The sequence below is a fragment of the Prinia subflava genome, chromosome 5 (assembly GCF_021018805.1).
Source record: "Prinia subflava isolate CZ2003 ecotype Zambia chromosome 5, Cam_Psub_1.2, whole genome shotgun sequence".
Lineage (NCBI taxonomy): Eukaryota > Metazoa > Chordata > Aves > Passeriformes > Cisticolidae > Prinia > Prinia subflava.
In genome coordinates, this window is record NC_086251.1 from 23,239,045 (window position 1) to 23,258,214 (window position 19,170).

General features: G+C 42.1%; 1 protein-coding gene across 4 annotated transcripts in view; it reads left to right on the plus strand.

Moving 5' to 3' along the window:
- TSPAN18 (tetraspanin 18) overlaps positions 1–19,170 on the plus strand; it is a 120,785-nt gene that overhangs the window by 52,508 nt on the left and 49,107 nt on the right. For 3 of the 4 annotated variants that reach the window (XM_063398367.1, XM_063398369.1, XM_063398368.1), the window contains exon 2: positions 8,433–8,563. The exons of the other annotated variant lie outside the window; for it this stretch is intronic. The gene's annotated coding sequence lies outside the window, so the exon portion shown is untranslated. The remainder of the gene's footprint in view (positions 1–8,432; positions 8,564–19,170) is intronic. 4 annotated transcript variants of the gene reach the window in all.

A 19,170-nucleotide genomic window follows, 5' to 3' on the forward strand; every position in this document is an offset into this window, starting at 1 on the left:
GCTGCCTTTCTGTTGTGCAGACAGGGCAAACCCTTTTGAGGCTTTTGAGATTTAAATTGTTGATAGTATTTACATTTTGGCATCTGATTCTCAGTACTTGAAAATTTAGTAGCTATTTCTGTAGGGCTCAGCTCTGCCTTTACTCAGTTTTCTGCCATGGACAGCCCTATTGCTCAATGACACCGTGATTTCCATCCAAGCCAGTTAAACTGTACTTCCATGTGTGGTGTGTGACTTTGCTGGCTTGCATGTTCCAAGGAAGTTTACTCACTGATAATTTCTGAAGTTGCTCTAATTTTACTTAGGTGGTGCATTTGCACTGTATTCTTCCATGGTAGCCTTTATTCAGAGATTAAGTTCAGGAATTTGCAAAAATCAAAACTTTATTGTGGCTTATTTGTACCTGTGCACAGCCAGAGCTTCCTCCAGTTCTAGGAAGAATCAGTTAAGATCAGCACAATGTTGGACACTCAGGTGATGCAAAAATGGTGTAACACATGGGCAAGGAGACCTGACCCACTCAGTGGGGAGTACAGAGGAGGATTTGAGGCAAGAGGGTGGTTTCCTCTGTGTCTTGGAAAATCAGCTTTCTTTTCTCCTCACATCTAGCAATTTGATTTCGTGTGCTCATCACAAGTTTCATTACTTTGGAGGACCGAAACCTTTGAACCATGTGCTAGCTGTTTGGAACATGATGAAAATGCCAAGACGTGTGCTATATAATGGCTTTGTCGCGGTGGTCAGGAGGATTTAGGTGGAGTAGCAGGCACTGGAATGGAATTTTGCAAGATTTAACTCCTCATTTCAAGAGGATAATGGAACAACATTGCATGTCCTTTTCCATAACTGACTGTGGCTTTCTCTTTGGCCTTTATCACTTGATTATTGGGTTTTGTGTGCTTTTTCCTCTTGAAATACTCCTGCTAAGCCCTTTAAAATTATTGTGTGTTTCAAGAAAAACAATCAGGACTTAGGAGACATTTTTTTGAGAATGGGGGAATCTGGAGTTTGTTTAAAGAAAGGGGATCTGAAGAAGATAAAACAGAGATACCAGTTATGCAGAACTAATGATGCATTCCAAAGGAGAGTTGAAGAGCTGTACAACTTTATGAAGTGCTCCATTCTGTATTAGCTTTTTCACTGGGAAATCTTTTGAAGGACCAGAATCACACACACATTTATTATACATAAAACTCTCTAATACATGAAAGTATATTTGGATCTAACACTGCATGAGGAGGCCCATGGCATTCTCCATGGAGCAAGCAAACGACACTAAATTCCCTAGGCAGGAATCAAAGCCTTTCTAAACTAACCTCATTACCAGCAGATGTTTGAATTGCTATAATAGACATACACCTTTTCTGCACATACAGTGTGTGCTGTCTTCAATGTCTGGTTTTTTTCTCTCCTTAGATGCTCCTGTAATTCTGAGGACATCCTGTCCAAATTTGTCAATGTGCCGTCTCAGGTGAATCTGAGAAAAAAGCAACAAGAGATAGACGAGAGCCTTTAAAAAGTAAGATAGAAAAGTGCCAGATTGTCAGAGCTAATAGAGTGACAGCTTGAGTGTGAAAACCCAAGTGCTGTGCTGCATTATCCCAGGGATCAGCCAGCCCTTTATTCAAGGAAAGAGGAGAGAGCAGCAATAGCAAATTTAAATTAACAATTCAGGCTGACAGAAAGCATCATTTCTGAGTCAAACAAGAAAAAATAACTTGAAAACCAGTTAGATTGGCTGTTGTTTATGCATTACAGATATTTCAAACTCAAGAAAAACTGAGGAAGTAGTGATGGTTGTTAAATGATGATTTAAATTTATTTGAAGAAGCTATTAATATTGCAAATGCTTCTGTTAGGCAACCTGCTTCCTTGGGGCAGGTAATTTAATCCTATTGCTCAGAAGTGCAATTGGCTTCTTCTTCCAATAGGTTTAGGGTACAGAGGGCATTTGAATTAATGAAAGGCAGACATAGAGGCAGATAATGGAGGAAACACTCCATTATCCTTAGCCTTTGGTAAGTCTGGCTAATTAGTGAAACATTTGAAGGAGATATCTTTCATTTCCATGCAATTTCAAAATAATTTTTTCATCTGGTAGGGTTGTCATGTGTATTGACTGATAACACATGGGTAATGTATGAAACATCTACCTTGGAAGTACCTGCACTGGAGTGGTTCTGAGTTAGTGAGTTGAAGGCCTCATGATTAGGTATATTAAAAAACTTCACAAAACAGCACCTGTCAGCACTTGTTCATTTAAACAGGGGGCATTTGCCCTTTTGGGGGCTCTATTTGGGTGCCAGCTGAGAATTCCTTGTGCTTATTTACGTCAGAATCCCTAAATCTCCTCCCCATGAAAATGAGAAGGCATCAGTAGCCTGTCAACTTTGCTTTTGAGGGTGAACTTTACAAGCTGTAAAAGGAACACATTTCAGGGAAAAACAGGAGCACGGGAAAGAAAGAAGCAGTGATCTCCACACTGAAGGAATAAACTTGAGACTGAAGATGTTCTCTTCCCAGTTCATTCACTGGCTTCCTGCCTGATCTTTACCACCAGTGTCTCTCTGGATTTCTGCTTCCCATCTGTAACAAGGGAAATACCATTTTTTCCCCCTGCTTTTTATTTGTTTAGTCAGCTAGCTTTTTGGGCAGGGAGCTCTTTTATGCTGCACACAGTAAGAAGCTCAGTTCTGCAGGATCTCTAGGGACTCTTGTGATATGAACAGTAACAAAGGGGCAGGGAGATGTGGAAAGGCATGCTGGGGAAAGATGGCAAATACTTCACTTTTTTTTCTTTCTTTCTTTTTTAGGGGGAGGGACAAATTCCTTTGCCTTAGTTGCCAGGGAATTTGAAGTATTTCTGAAATGTGGCTTTGAATAGTTTTTCACAGTTCGGCATGGTGCTCAGTAGGCCACGTGCTTTCTTTGTGGTAGGATCTCCTATTGCAGTGGTTACCATGACTATGATTGACATTCTTGTCATTTGGTCCCAGATCAGGTAGTTTTTCCATTTCAGGGTATGGGGGAAAAAAAATCTATATTATTTTGTTAGCATCAAATAGTAATTGTGAGTGTTAACAGTTAAGCAGCCAGCAGTGTTGGTGGGGAAACTCCTGGAGGACAACACAGTCACTTGTTCATGAGGGTAAAGTGGTGCTTGTCAAACCTCATTTCCTTTTACAGCACAGTAACCAACCCAGCTGATCTAGCAAAGACAGTAGATGTAATCTTCTTGGACTTCAGCAAAGCTTTTGGTACTCTCACGTTATCCTTCTGGACAAAACATCCAGCACACAGCTGGATAAACACATCCTATATTGGGTGAGCAACTGGCTCTCACAGGTCAGGCACAAAGATTTGTAGGGAATGGGATGACACCAGACTGGCATTTGGTCACTGGTGGGGTTCCACAGGGCTCCATCCCTGGCCCAGTTCTCCTCAATATCTTCATTAACAACTTGAACGCAGGACTTGAAGGAATACAAAGTAAATCTACCAACAACCATAAACTGAGAGGAGCTGTCAACTCCCTTGAAAGCAGAGAGGCCTTGTAGAGAGACCCAACAGATTGGAGAGATGGGCATTCACCAACCATATGAAGTTTAACCAGGGCAAGTGCCAGATTCTGCACCTGGGATGGGATGTGTGGACAGACCAGGAACAAAAGGCTGGAGAGCAGTGCCACAGGAAAGGGACACCAGGGTCCTGGTTGACAGAAAGTGGATTATGAGTCAGCAGTGCCCTGGCAGCTGGGAGGGCCAAGCGTGTCCAGGGGTGCATCAGGCCCAGCATCACCAGCCAGGCAAGGGAGGGGATTGTCCTGCTCTGCTCTGCATGGGGACAGCCTCACCTACAGTCCCGTGGGCAGTTTTGGGAGCCACAATATAAGAAAGGCATGAAACTACTATAGATTGTTCAAAGGAGGGCCATGGGAGTGGTGAAGGCTCTGTAGGAGAAGCTGTATGAGGAGCAGCTGAGGTCACTTGCTCTGTAATGCCTGGAGGAGAGACTGAGGGGAAACCTCATTCCTCACAAGGAAAAGTGGAGGGGCAGGCACTGATCTCTTCTCTCTTGTGGCCAGGAGCAGGACCCAAAGACACAGCGTGAGGCTGAGTCAGGGGAAGTTTAGTCTGGATAAGGAAAGGATTCTTCATCCAGAGGGTGGTTGGGCACTGGAACAGGCTCTTCAGGGAAATGGTCACAGCACAAACCTGACAGAGTTCAAGAAGGGTTTGGACAACACTCAGGCACATGAAGATTCTATGAATTCAATAAGGTAGAAGTGGTGAATTTGGCCAGTGCCTGATCATGTCATTTGATGTGCACCCAGAGGTGTGCTGTCTGTTCCCCACAGCACATTGAAGAACTCTCACTCACATTTATGTATCTAAACTCAGGTTTCAGAGGTGAGTCAGATAAACCTGAGGCATTGGATGTTGTGACCTACATTCTCCCTGGGCATAATTTCTGTGGGAAAATGTATTATGTAGATAGACATGTACCTTTAATTTTCAGACATTGTGACAAGCCTGTTTTCAGCAGTGCAAAATGCATTTTGCCCATAGTCTGGTCTGTAACTGGAGTTGCATCTGGTGCTCCTGGGAATGCCAAATCTCACATCTGATCTGAAATGCCAATGAGCCCATATGAAGCTGTTAATGTTTGTGTGAGGTTTTTCAGTCCTCATTACCAACCTGATAGAAAGATAATTCCTCAGCTGCTGTTCCAGCCTGTGGGATTTTACCCACTTAATTAATTTTCTTTCTTGTTAAAAAAGATCTCTTTTTATGCACAAGGAGCTGTTCTTGACTTGCTTTTCAGAGACTCTTCTCATTTCTGTATCAAAGGCACAGACGCCCCAGAAATTGGAGGGTGAGCCCTAGGGGCAACATGTTTGTGGAGGCTGAGCTTGGAAACCCTGCCTTGTGTGCTAAGGGCAAGCTCCTGGAGAGGAGTTAAGTCTGGGCAGTGGAGGGGATCCTGGTTCCTTCCCTGCTCCCTACCTTTGCTACCACTCAGCAATAAAATGGAAGCTTGTGACATGACCAAAGGATAACAAACCACTTGCTGAATGCCTGCTGAGAGTTTAAAATGCCAGCCTACACCACCCTCCCCAACCTTTCAGCATGTCAGCAAGCTGTCTATGTAAATAAATACACATATTAAACAATAAACAGACGCCTTTTTAACATGTACTGTTTCAGGCTGAGATACTCAGTTCTGGTGCAGCTCATCTCAACATCTGTCAAGCTAATGCCAACTCCACAGCTCCCTTTCACTTGTATTTAATGCACAAAGATTCGTGTTGTGTTAAGTAATGAGGAATTGGCTTGCCTTACATCTGTTTTGGTGTTGTTTCTGATGCATAAAATGTTAAACAGGAATGCTTTGTGTTCCTCCTGATGTCTGTGTCAGTATGTAGTGCAAACTCGTGTTGCTTATGCTTGATTAAGTGGCTTTATACAACCCATGTGTGTGGTTGTACAAGTATACAAGGAGGAAAAAAAGACATTTGCAAAATATACCACCACTGGGTCTCCAAAGCACAGAAACATTGAGGCGGGGAGAAAGCTGTGACAAGGGTTGAATTTAAAAGGAACATATTTTTTTTAGAAACTAAATTCCAGTAGAATCAGTTGTGCCCCTTAAATCAAACTCAGGAGCCGCAGAGTCTAAATCCCCAAGGATGTGGGGCTCAGTGCAGTGTTGTGGGAGCAGCCCCCGTGAGCTGCTAGTCCAGGTCAGGTCATGTCTAATCCAGGGGCTTGTCTCTGATAGCAGCCAGCACTGATTAGAGAGAACGTAAGACCGGGGCAACAACCGGGAGAAATTCCACATTAAGCTTTTGCTTATTTTTGTTTTCATATTAAAAATGTATTGAGCCCAGATGATCCATAGTCCACTTGGCCTACTCCTCTATAGAAAATTCACCTGCAGGCTAGAGGAGTGTTGGATCCTCTAGTGCTGCTGTCCATCTCTGTCCCTCTGCATCAATCTTGGATAAGAAGTCTGCTTTTTGTTTTCTTTATTCACATTTCTCATATGCTACCGCTTTTGCTCCAGTGAGATACTAAGGAATCACATTTTCTAAAAAAACAAACCAGGCAGATTCTTTATGCATGCAACAAGTCTTTAAGGCAGTTCTCTATCAGACTTTTCTGGAGTCTGCTGAGAGAAAGGAGAATATTCCTGCTGCCTGAGACACTTTCAATTGGATTACATATAAACAAAACAGGAGGGAGAGGAGAGGCATGACCCTCCACTGGAGGGGAGGATTTATATGACCTGATATAGCTTGTGTTTCTTAATGTTCTTTGAATAGAGATGATTGAAATCCCTCATCTGAGCAAGCACTCGCAGAAGACAAAATACATTATTAGTGACTCTAAGTATATTAGAGCCCTCTCCTTCTGATCACAGTGGTGCATCAGCTAGAATAGTAATAGGGGAAGAATGGGGTTTGCCTACATGGACAGGACTGTTCTTCCATAATGGAAAGGGAAAATTGCTACTAAAGATGCCATTGAATCAAATTTTGATAACTCTCTGTATGCCTGCCCATGACACTTTCCATGTTGTGGTTTCAGATCACTTTACAAACATGAATAGATGTTTTTCCCCCTCACTGTCTTCAAAGGCTGAGAATTAATAACCAATACCTTATGTCTGAAAGTACTAGGACTGTGTTCAATAGGATATGGTTTTTTTAGGCAGCAGGCACTTTGTCCTGTGCAGAAGTATATGGATGTGCATTTTCTACATACAAGCACTTGCACCTCTCAAATATTTGCCCTTCCCCTTCAAAGAAGCCAAGAAGTGGCTGGTATGTGTGTATTTGAAATGCCAGGTTGTACAGAGCAGAGAAGAGTCTTGTAAACAAACACCCATGGGAGGATGAATCACAGCTGGAAGTGCTGAAAGAGTCCAATGGAGACCCAGGCATGGAGAACATCTGCCCGGTACCATTTGTTGGGCCCTCGCTCGGCTCACTAGACCGTGCTGCCCCTCTGTTGCATGTGAGATGAATGTCCAGGGTGCAGAGCACTCCTCACCAATGCCCCTGTGTTCCCACGAATCCCTCTCTCTCATGCTGGAAAGTGTGAAATAACACCTCTGTGCTGGGGAGCAGGGAGCTGCTGACAGAGGGCTGATACCCTGTGTGTGGGAGGAATTTCCTTTCATGCGGTCTGGTGTGACATTAGCACTTTCCAGCTGGCTTGGAGGTGGCTTTGTAATCCCTGGATTGACAAATGGCAGTTCAGCTCAGTATGGCTGTCATCTTCAGACAGCATGACAGAGAAGGGGAGCTTGACATGTCCTGCTGCAGCTCTGCCTCAGTGTCTTATGGCACTGCTGGGTGGAGTTGGTGTGACAAGAACTTCTCTGCCAGCTTTTCATCTTGATCCTGAAGGAGGTGCTAAGCTTTGTGTGATGCAGAGGAGTCAGAGGTGATACCTGATATTTCATATAGACAATTGGTATTGGCCATGAGATCTGGAGTGGCTGGGCAGGGTTTTAAAAGAAAGCAAAGCAACAAGGTAGACTAGAGAGGAGAGAATTAATATCATGAAATGGATTTACACGGCGCCATCTCCATATCTGAACTGGAGCTGTCAGGGGGAATGAGATCCAGACTCACTGCTGTTCTCCAGAGAAGAGCTGTTATGGAATGATGGCTCAGTTAAAGTGATAGCTCCACCTCTGTGCCCCATGTCTGGCTGATTTCTGCAAGTAGGAAACAGACACAACCTGGCATGATCCTTCTCCTCTCTCACTGGCCTTTCATGCCTTTCTGCAGGTTCTGATTTACTTTCTTTCACTTACCTTTTTGCTTTCACCCCTTGAGCACCTCTTGGTGTCCTCCTCCCACCCTTACCTGCCTCTTAGCTCCATCACCTTTCCTTCTTTTGCATCCTCAATCATTTCTGGCTCACTCCATTCAGAATAAAGGGGTACTTTAGCATCTATCCTGTTGGTGAACAGATGTGTACACGTTTGTTACCTACAACACTTAACTACCTATGTTTTATCTCACACTATTCTGTCTTCTGTTCTGGAACTTGCCTTTTGGGGACTCACAGGACTTCTTCCTGGGCATGATTCTCCTCTGCTGTAAAGAGGAGCAAGAGGGGAAGATGCAGAGCCATTCTGTTGCTTCTTATTCTGCTGGAAATAGTTCTGTTCTCCTCCTGCCTTCCGGTCAAAGCCCCTTTCTGGTCAGCCTAATGGACTGGAAATTAAGGAAGAAGATTTTGCCTTCAGTCCTGACCTTGACAGGGTCTTCAGGGTCACTGAGAGATGCTTCCCCTCATTTCCTTCAGGTGTACAAGAGTTAGTCTTTAACCAAGCAGGAGAAAGTAAAACAAGGTGGCAGTCTTCTCCTCAGGTCCAGTCTGTGTCTTATGTATTTTCCTTGCTGTTTCTGACAGGTTGACCAGCCTCGATCACAGGGTTAGAGACCTGAAGCAAGGATCCTGACCGATGCATACTCAGAACAGCCTGGCTTCTTGAGGAGATCAAGTATTTTCCTGAAAGTCTGTCCCCTCAAAGCAGCACACAGGTAAAGCAAACAGTGCTTCTGATGCTCCAGCTCACCTGCACTGGATTGGGCAAATAACTTTTTCCATTCATTTGGCTCAAGAGGGCTTTGTCACCACTGCCTGCCATGTCTGTAGGGATGAAACCTTGCAATGTATTTACAGCATGGGGAACGTTTCTCAGCAAAAATGTACTTTCAGAGGATCAAGACTGCCCATATGGTTGAGATAAATATAGGTTAAAAGTGTGGGAGGAGTATGCTGAAAAAAGAAAAACGTTGCATACGAGGTATTAATAAAGCAATATTTAGATCTTGTGTTCTAAAATAATTTTGTGTTGGAAATACCCTAATTTAAACGGAAACTTTTAAAGAAAAAGGAATAAATGAATACATGTTGTGGAGAGGGGGTTTAGTAAGAAATTAATTTAATAATGTTGTTTTCAACTCGGGAAGATATATCAGGTCATCTGCAAGTGAAAAAAAACAAACACAAAAGCCTTGCAGTTCCAATTGCTATGACTCATGGAAACCAGATCTAGAAAAAATGAGGCCCTTTAGTCCAAACTCTTAATCCCCTACCAGTATGTAACATCATTCCCAGCAGCGTCTACCAGTCCTGATTTAAATGATGGGATTTTCCCTTGTCCCCTTGGGACACTATTGCACAGACTAATAGAATTAATCTGCTTACTTCTCTTTCAACCCCTGACCGCTGCAGATGCAATTAGTAGTAGGTGATGGGAGGATTCTGTTTCCTATGCTGTATTATGAAGGCTTAGGGCTGTATTGTGTTAAACCAGACATCAGTTGCAAGCATGTTTGCATGAGTGTGGCTTATCTGTCAGTACTCATTACTGCCCCATAAACGTCTCTGAACTGCATTTCTCAGACTTAAGAGCTTTTCTACAATTGTAATTTAGGATCTGAAAAGGCACAGACTGATGTATTTGAATGCCTGTGAGAAAGATAGTGTGATTGGGAACTGAAGTGAAATGCAAAGTCATAATCTGCCAGTGCTAGAGACTCGAAGAGGCAATTTACTTCGGTGCTTCTGGAGCATTCTCTGGTCTCTGGCTCTTCTCCCAGACAGTTTGTTAGGATGAAATACCTTTTTGCTGTGTGTGGTGCTGCTGGAGGTACCACTGTATCTTTCCATTTGTGAATTTCAGGCTTAGATGAAGGGTGTGAACTTCTTCTAATGTTTACTGAAAGATTCCAGTTAAATAATCAGATAAAGTCAAATAAATTTGTGCTGGAAAATCGTAGCTGGTTGTATTTAGTTAATACAAAGTAGAGCATCTTTCTGCGGCATTTCATCTGTTGTTTTTTTTTTTTTTCCTTTTTTTTCCTCAAATTTGGAAAAGTTTTATTAGGGAGAACAGTTAGTTGCTAAAGCAGATGAATGCTGGAATGCAGATGTACAAGTTCCTTGCGTAGACATATGGATTCATCCACCTCCAAAGCAAATTAAAAACAACATCCTAATACAGAAAGCAACTGCAATATAATTGCCATTGGATGTTTGAATGAGGCTTCAATGTGAAATGGAGCCTGGAGGTCCTGAAAAACTGGAGGGCATGGGCCAGTCTTCTGCATGGGCTCTGTCCTCTGGCACTAAAGGAAGAGGTTACAATCCTGTTCCTCCTCCCTCTCAATAAATCCTGGCTCTAACATGCCATAGCTTTCCTGGAGTATTTCTTCAAACAGAAAGCCTAATTATAATGTTAGCCACTGGTCCAGTCTTTCATTAGCAACATAAGTTAATTAAGTTTATTAAAATGTGACTAAGTTGCTTGTCTTTGTAAGATACAAAATTCTTAAACATTGAAGATTGCAAAGTTTTGATATACTCAATGAGTCCTGTGCTAATTTTCCCATTGTTTTTAATTACCTGAAACTCTTTTCCAGTTTGGTGCTTGGCTGCTTCATGTGGTTTCATAATGTATTTTAAAGGATGGGGAGGTGGAGACTAAAGCCAGGGGTAATGATCCATAGCACTGTGGATTATCTGCAGTTTATGTTCCCTGTCCTTGCTTTGCCAGTCAAGCTTTATTCCAGTGAAAGTGTCAGTAAGCCCAAGGCAGATAGGCACTGTTTCTCTTCTCCCCTTCGCTTTTTCTTTACTCTGAAAGTTTGTCTTGCTGCTCGCTTTTTAAAAGCTTTGCATTAGCTGGGGGGCTGTGAAGTTAAAGGCACGCTTTAAATACAGATGCTGGTGATAGTCCTTTCAAAAGCTGCATTTCTCAAGCTGGAAGCTATTGACCCCTTTCAGTGCAGTCACAAAGAAAGCCAAGAGGAAACGGAGGGTGAGGGCCAGCAGGGACTATATATATATAATTTTTCCCTCCAAATCTTCTTCTCACTCCACCCCCTGCCAAGCTGGCTATTGTTTGTGCCTCCACATGGGATACCAGTGGCCATGTAAGGAAAATGGCATAATGTTACATTCTTTCTAAAAATTGATGTCTTACATTTGCTTTTTTTCTCCTTCCCCTTCCTGACAGTTATTTTGTTTTGTTTTCTCCTTCCCCTTCCTGACAGTTATTTTGTTTTTTGCAAGTTCTAGGCAAAAGGAAAGTGGTAGCCCATGGTACACATGGCATAGCATCTTGGGCTGTACAAAAGTCTTACTTTGTCTCTGTTAATCTCGGTTCAGGTGATGTGCCAAAGCAGCAAAATGGCAAATAATGAGGTGTAGGTACTATGGCATGGGGTGGGGAGGATGTTGCATTTTTCTGCATTTTGAACTCAGTAATAATGAATAATAATTGTGTTTATTTTCTCACCTTTTTTTTTTCTTGCTTAAGAGGATGCTCAGGCCACGGGACAGAGGCACAGAGCACCCCTCTGTGTCCCTTTCCATTCACAGTCTACCTTTTATGCATATATGTTTGCAGCTGAAGTGCTGAGGGAGTGGCATCCACCAGTTTGGCCAGCAGCTTCCTCTGTTCTGTGGGATGACCCAGCCCACTGCTGGGGATGACCACAGCCCAATTATCCCAGCAGGCAGATGAAATGTTTGAGCCTGCAGGAAGCAAGGCTGCAAGCAGCAGCACTTCAGGGGCTGAAGTTCTGCAGGTAGCAGGGGTCAGTCTAAACATGCACCAGCTCAGGAAAAGAGCTCCTGAAGTTTGGGATCTTTTCCTGGTGCAACTGTCACTTGCTGATAAACAGAAACTGCCCTCCTTTTTCAAATAAGTCTGAACTTCAAACACATCCACTTAGAGACTTCTACAAAGGAACAGCTGGAGCAACATGAGCCCAAAAAAGGCTGAATCCCCTGACTCCAGAAAGCAGAGGCAGGGCCAGGAGTGGGAAAAGCATAGGTCTGGAAGCTGGAAAAAAGATAAGTCTTGGAGAGGAATGAGTGTGTGCTTGTGCATGCAAGCATAAGATTTGGGCACTCTTTTGTATTCTCTTGTAGCCTCTTGAATTGTGATGCAGTTTTCAGTTGTGCTTTCTATGTCATCTCTTCTGATTCCTTGTGATGCTCTGCTGATTGTCCCCATAAAAATCTGTTCAACAGCTGATAATGTTGCAAACTTGTTAAAAATTAAAGTACAAAACCCCAATTCCTTCTTAGAAAGAAGAAGCAACAAATTTTGAGGTCCATTTCCCACAGTCATGTCACAATATTCAATCTGTGTTATGCTGAGGTGTGATTACAGAAGTCGAAGAAGGGAAAGTACTTTCTATAAACACATTTTCGGGCAGAATATTAGTAGTTAAATATTATGATGATGATTATCAGTGTGTGCGTTGACAATATACACTTTTTTCCTTATTAAAATGTTGAGCAGTTTGACAAATTTGAAAGAAACTGCAGTTTTGTGAGAATGGAGTAAGGAATTTTTAAAGTTCAGTGTTTTTTAAATAAGCCTGTAAATGGAGGCTGCACTGATCAAAAGAATCTGATATTGTACTTAGAAAGTTCTAATTTTCTTTAATTTTTCTTTTGACTGTGAATTAAATTGTTTGGAGAAGCAGTGCTACTCTCAAATGTCTACAAAATTAGTCTCCAAGAGACTCTTACTCTATGATGAATTATAATTATACTAGAAATAAAACTGGGGAGGCCTTCTGGGCTTTACTTTAGGCTTGAACTGGCACCAGGAATGTACTCACAAAGCTTTTTCTTCACGAAAGGTAATTTGGTGCCTTGTAAATGCTATCCACTGTGGTATCAAGAGGAGATAGCACAGCGAGTGGTGTGGAACGATGCAATGCCCCGTGTTCTTGGTTCTCAAATTACCAGTGAAGTGGCAAATGACTTTTGACATGTACGTGGCTGGCATGGGACATCTGAGTTAGCCCTGCACAGATAAATGGGATGCTCCTGGCCCGGCAGCCGTTGTTCCAAGCTCCCTGCAAACTCCCAGGCCACGTGTTTTGGTTCAGCCTGCTGGCATTATGACTGTCCCAGGAGCTGCAGTGGCCGACAACGTTTGTAGTGAGAGCACTACCAAGGGAGAGGAGCGTCAAGGGTGAGTGCCAGGTCAGCCGTGCAGCCCGAGCGCCTTCTGTGAGGAGCAGTGTTGGGATCTCAGCTGGGATAGAGGGAGATTTCCGCTCTTCTGCTGCAGGAGGTGCTCATCAGGCTGTAAGTGGCTGCTGACAATGTGGCACGTGTTTGCCACTTTAGTCTCTAATGGCTCTAGAGGGCTCAAATGCTGCTAGAGCTGATTCTTCCACCAGTGGATTGACCTTTTCAGAGGTATTGCCCCAGAGACTTGGAGCTAATCCCTCTGATGCTAACCATGGTGCATGTGCAGGCTGGTTTGGGCTGTGCTTCTTTCCCTATGAAGTTGGGAGCTTGTGTAACATGGAAACAATCATGATGGAGGAGGAAAGAAATTGTCATTAGAAATACATCTCTAAGATTTCCTGTCATTTAGATCTAATCCTACAGAGTAAATGAAAGCTTTTTTGACTAGCTCTATCATGGGTAAAGTGCTTTGTCAAGGGACAGTGAGATTTGCCCAATGTGACAGGACAGGAAAGCAGAACTGCCTTTCATTGGTGTGCCACGTCCTGGGCAGAGGGGCTGAGATAGGGTGTCACTGAGAGTGGCAGCAAAGGCTTTGCATTGCTTACTTTGAGACCTACAAAAGTACACTCACTTTTGATTTGTGCATTTTGAAAACGATTGAGTGAAGCTGGGGACTTAGTTTAAAAGCTGCTAGAACTATTCTCTCGCTGTAGAGATTTCTCAGGAAACAGATACATAAGAGGGGTATATGTGCATGTATTTGAAGCTTTTATTCTTGGGCTTATGAGTAAGAGCTGGGATCAGTGAAAGGTGATAACTACTAAAATCAGTAATAAGGATAGTATTACCCTCTAAGAAGTGAAGTGAGTTTGGGGAATTTTGTATTCAATTATTAGCTCTGTGCCTAGACTGCATACTGACAGTGGGAAGTAGCTTGATTCCTCTCTGCCGTCTTTCCTCATCTGTATAAAGATGCTAAAACAGCTGATAAGATTTTTCTTGTAGGAAATGTATTTTATTTTGTGTAGAAACTAGCTTTGTGGCACTTTGCATTCATTTTCAGAGAAATCTGATGTTGAAAAAGTTTTAATTCTGGAGGGTTTATCTTCATATTTTTCCCTGTTGTTCCTCCTTTCTGTGACAAAACAGGAATGGGGAAGGGAAGTAAAAATGTAAGAAGTAATCTAGAAATTTCCTTTTCTCGCTTGTAAAACTGCATATCAAAAAATTTCTATGCATCTTACATTAAAAAGAAAATAAATTGAAAGCTAGTTGGATTTTAAACCTGCAGAGCATGAAAAAGATTATTACTATTATCAAGTGCCCTGACCCATTTTAAAGCTGAGGTTTCTTTCTTGCTTGCATTGATGACTTCAGTTAGTGCAAAATTTGAGAGCTCTTTTGAGCATAGGTCAGCTGCTGGCCAGGCTTGTGCACTGTAAAGATAATGGTGATGATAATCTAACGTCTGGCTTGTCCTTTGTAAGATGACTCATGCTCCTGTTACCTTCTAATGGATGGGAGTCGCATCCTTGGCAGACGTGACATTTGTTGACAGTTGTTGGCAGATAAGAAAGTAGGAGCAGCCTTGGACATGCTTGTGCTGGACTTTTGGGGCTGTTTTCCTCAGAAGCAAGTGTCAGGAGAGCTGAGGTAGAGAGGACATGCAGGCATTTTGTGGCTGGATGAGATGGAGTGGGTTATAACAGCAGTGCTCTGCCTGTATTTTAGCTTACAGTGTCCAGCATATGGAGGTCTTGTGCTGAACATGTGACTGTGTGCAGCTGTTCCTTTCTTGAAAACATGGGGTACAGCACATGTATGAGTGGACCAACACCCCTAGAAGCATGTGCAAATATAAATATATTTCAAAGGAGTATGTTTAAGCAACATGAAATTCCTTTTTTAATCATCTGTGAAAGGTTTATTTTCAAATGCCCAATAACTAACTGGGTGCTAGTTTTCAGATGGACTTGTAGCACTGTCTTGACATTCTCAAGTGTCCAGGAGGTTTTACAGGCTTCCTCCCTGAAGCATGGCAGGAGCCAGCTCCTGAGCCCAGAGGGGTAGGAGGAAGCTTTTCCTGTGAACTGGCTTTGTGTAATTGCCACCTTGAACTGCTTCTGGCACATTTCCCTGGTGACTCTTACAGACAGGATATTAGAATTTGTGGCTATCCAACCCACTGGTTTCCCTATGTTCTGCAGCAGGGTTACCAGGCTTGGGCACTCTTGCTGCTGTCTAGGTAGCCTTTGCCGGTGCTAGAGAGAGAAAGATGGACCCAGTGCAGTACACAGGACATGTTTGGCAAGAATTTGTCACTGACTCCTTGAACTGATCTGGACCATTTATAACATTTCTGGCTGTAAAGTATATCCAAGAGTACATTCCAAGAAAGCTAAAAATAATATCCTTAACTTACTTCTCCCACAAGGATTCCGTTAACAAGAAGGAAAGAGTTTGTTCTTTTTTCCCCCCATGCTAAAGTGCTCAGCTCTCAGAATGGAGCTATAAGTTTATCACAAGTTATTGGCCTGTGAGTTGGATTCATGTATGGATCACGTTACTGGAAAGTGTAACTATTTGCCAGGACTGCCTTTGCTTTTCCATTTCCCTTTCCATCTCCCAGTTCTGTATGCTATCTGGTAGCAGCACTGAAGGCCAAAGTCTCTCTGAACTGATTGGAAGCAGGAGTTGGCATTCTGCTATTCTGGGTCCTTCTGCCAAAAGGCAGTGTTCAAAGTAAAGACTGTAAGTACAGACTACTCACATGAGCACAATTTATGGTTGTTTAAAATACCTGAAGATCAGTACAACAAAGCTCTGATTCTCCTGGAGACTTAGTATGACCACATAGTGGATAAAGTTGTGTATATTCCACAAGTCATCTCAGGAAACAGGGATAAGTGATGGTGACTTCTAAAAAGCACTGATGAAATCGTTGCTCTTTTGTTTGGTTGTTTTTTGGGTTTTTTTTTCCCAAGATGTAATTAGAAAGAACTCATTTGGAAAACTCCGAACCAACTACATGTAAATCCACATATTTAGAAGTAGCAATATAAATCCCCAATAGTCCTAAGTGTTAGGTGTACAAAGCTAATCCCAAGCTACTCCCTGAGCTGCCTGGGGTCTTGGTCATTTGCTATGCATTTTTTTCTATTGATCAGTAGTAATGACAATTGATGAAAAGTGCTCTGATGGTTCTTGTCCTGTGAATAGACAATCAGCTGTGCATATCAAGTCTGTGAATCACATCTCTGTAGTAGACAATTTTTATGAAAGACAAAAATTACACAAACTTTTATATCCAAGAATATTTACAGAGACCGTAAAGAGACATTTTATCTTCATAAAATCAAGTTAAAGTTAAGTAAATAGTAAATAAGTATATATATATATACATATATTTGAAAACATTAAAATATTTCCTTCCAGATTTTTTAATGCAATACATTTTTTGGTTAGAAATGCCGATGCGGATCTTTTTGACATCTAAGAATAAAACATACATTTTCATATTAAAATTAGATACAAACATTTGATAAGAAGAAGTTTTGTGTGGTGTTTTGTTTGGGGTAGTTGGTGATTTTTTAAGTCAGAAAATGTAAAAAAAAAAAATTTCATCTTAGAATAAACAAAACTTTGGGGAATTCATGTGAAGAAATACCTTTGTATTTTTTTGTTTTAGAAGAAATCTCTACCGGTTCAAACTGAAGCAATTCTTCTCATCTGGTTTGTTTTTTTCATTTTTTTCTTTTGGTCATGCAAACAACAGAATCTTTTGATCATGTTGCTATGTTCTTTCTGGGTATACTAATGCAGAGTAATTTTTGTTTGGGTTTTTGGTTGTTGTTGTTATTGTTTTTTTGATAACATAAAATTTCTTTTTGTGCCCCATTTCTAAAAGCGTTTAGGGCTTGTCTGGCAGGAAAATGACGATTTGGGCATTATTCTTCCTTCTGCTGATAAGCTGCTTTTGCCACTCTTAGTGGCAGGGAGACTGCTCTAGGATTTCCTGTTCCTATTTTCTCATCCACCTCTGAATTACTGAATACTCTGAGCTGCAAGTCAAGGAATAAGGCATGAATGCTCATTGTTATCATTAAATGTTTTGTTTGCTAATTCTCTTTTATTGTGTCCCAGTGACTTGCAGCTGAGGATTAAAATAATTGCCTTCAGCACCAGCAGTAAGCTGTGTTTGAAACCTCCAAAGGGCATTGTTTATCTTCCCTGTATCCCTTGTAAAATGCCTGCCCAGGATGAGCAGCACTCTCCTCCCCATCCCAAGTGATTCCGTTACTGAGGAATTTTGGACAGATACCATTATACACATAGGAGAGGTGCTCCCAGATTTGGGGTTTGAGCTTGATTTAAAGGGGAGGAGAATGGAAAGGAAGGGAACATTTGTTTTTTTCAGGAGAGACCCTGGCTGTAGTGCTTTGCAGAACCGTTTTAAATACGCTCCTCAGGCAGGGAGGTCTGTGGGTGCAGGCGAGCTGTTCAAATGTTTCCATGCAGTGCTCAGGGCTCCCGTCCCAGGCACGTACTGCATTATTGCTTGGGGGAAAGGCATTCTGGGAGTAATCAATCAGCATCGCTCTGGTTTCCTCTCAATCAGAGCTCCTCTGATGTGTCTTTCAGTGCTGCTCATTTTGTTTTTAATCTCTGAATGAGGGATCGATTTGCACAAAATAGCAGAAGAGTTGGTTTTGCAGTGGGTGAAAGCATCTGGCCTGTTTTCTCCAGAGCACTTAAACGGGTATATTAAGTTGTAGGTCCTGAAGAAGACAGTGGTGGTAGTGCTTTGCTAAAGTGTGCTCTGAAGATCTCAGTGGTTTCCTAAAGCAAGATTAAGATGTCCTCTTGGATCTTCCCTGTCACCTCTGATCTGGAGCACACCTTATCTCAGAAAGGACCCCTGTGCTTCAGCTTATCATGGTGCCATATCACCATCCTGTTCCTTTATCTATCCTTCTACTTACCATACCTCCAGATTCTTTGCTGCAACTCTTCTTGCTTTTGCTGAGGCAGTGTTGCAAAATGGATGTGTTGGGAAGGGAAAAACTCTAAAAAATATTTATGTGATTCAAAACAGTCTTTATGTGCATAAGAATTTGGGGGAAAAGCTGGTCTGATTTAAAAGAGAGAAAGCTTTGCCCTTCCTCCATCAGTGGGTGAGCTCAGATTGAAATCCAGGACAGCTGGTACCCAAGTCCCACCTTACCCTTCTGACTTAAGCAAATTGTTGTAAAATTGTTGTAGGTGGCTGGGAAGATAGACCCTGTACTGCAAAGGATGAGAATTGCATGCTCTGAGTTAATCTCCTTGAGGACATCTGTACAACATGCACTTAGGCCAGTATTTTCTGATGTTCCATGTCATTGCTCACAAAAGAGAAAAGAAGGACTGTACTTATTTTTCCTCAGAGTTCAACTGGAGTTGAAGGGAGGTAGTTCTTTACCTCCCTTAATGAGTAACTTTATACTGTGCTGTCTCCTACAATAACAGCTGTCAGTGCTAGAAGGAAAATAAGCTATTTGCCAAGACAGTGAGGCTGTAAAAGTTAGTAAGATAGAAGGAAAGGTATGTGCAGGGAGCTGAGATTGCAGCAGGAGTCATGAGAATTCCCAAGCTCTGAAGAAGGATCCTGATTTTATCTTTTCATACAGCTCTGGGGGTAGTGTTTGTTTAATATTTCTGGTCATGGTGAATGAAAATAAAAATCCTCACTGGGTAGAGCATTAGTGCTGTGATGATGAGGAAAGTTAGGCTACCTGTTGTATTTGCTGTGCTGGTGTGTTGTTGTGTCACAAGTTATGTTTATGGCTAAGAACCTTAAATACTGGCACAGCATCAAGTAAGGTAGGAAAAGGCCATTGTGACTCCTTTTTCATCCCAGACACAAGGTTTCTTTGAATTAAGCCTGGTTTGGATCAGAGCATCTTCATGCAGCAATTTGTCATACTTTTTTTCTATCCATGACCGTTCATCCCTGTATATTTTGCAATTATATAATACCCATATGGCAGCTTGAAGAATTGTTTGGCAGGCAGCTGAGCACTACAGAAGCTCTATGACCAGATTTCCAGTTCTTTATCAAATAACTTCATCCTCTGCAGCTCATGTTTTGAATATCTGT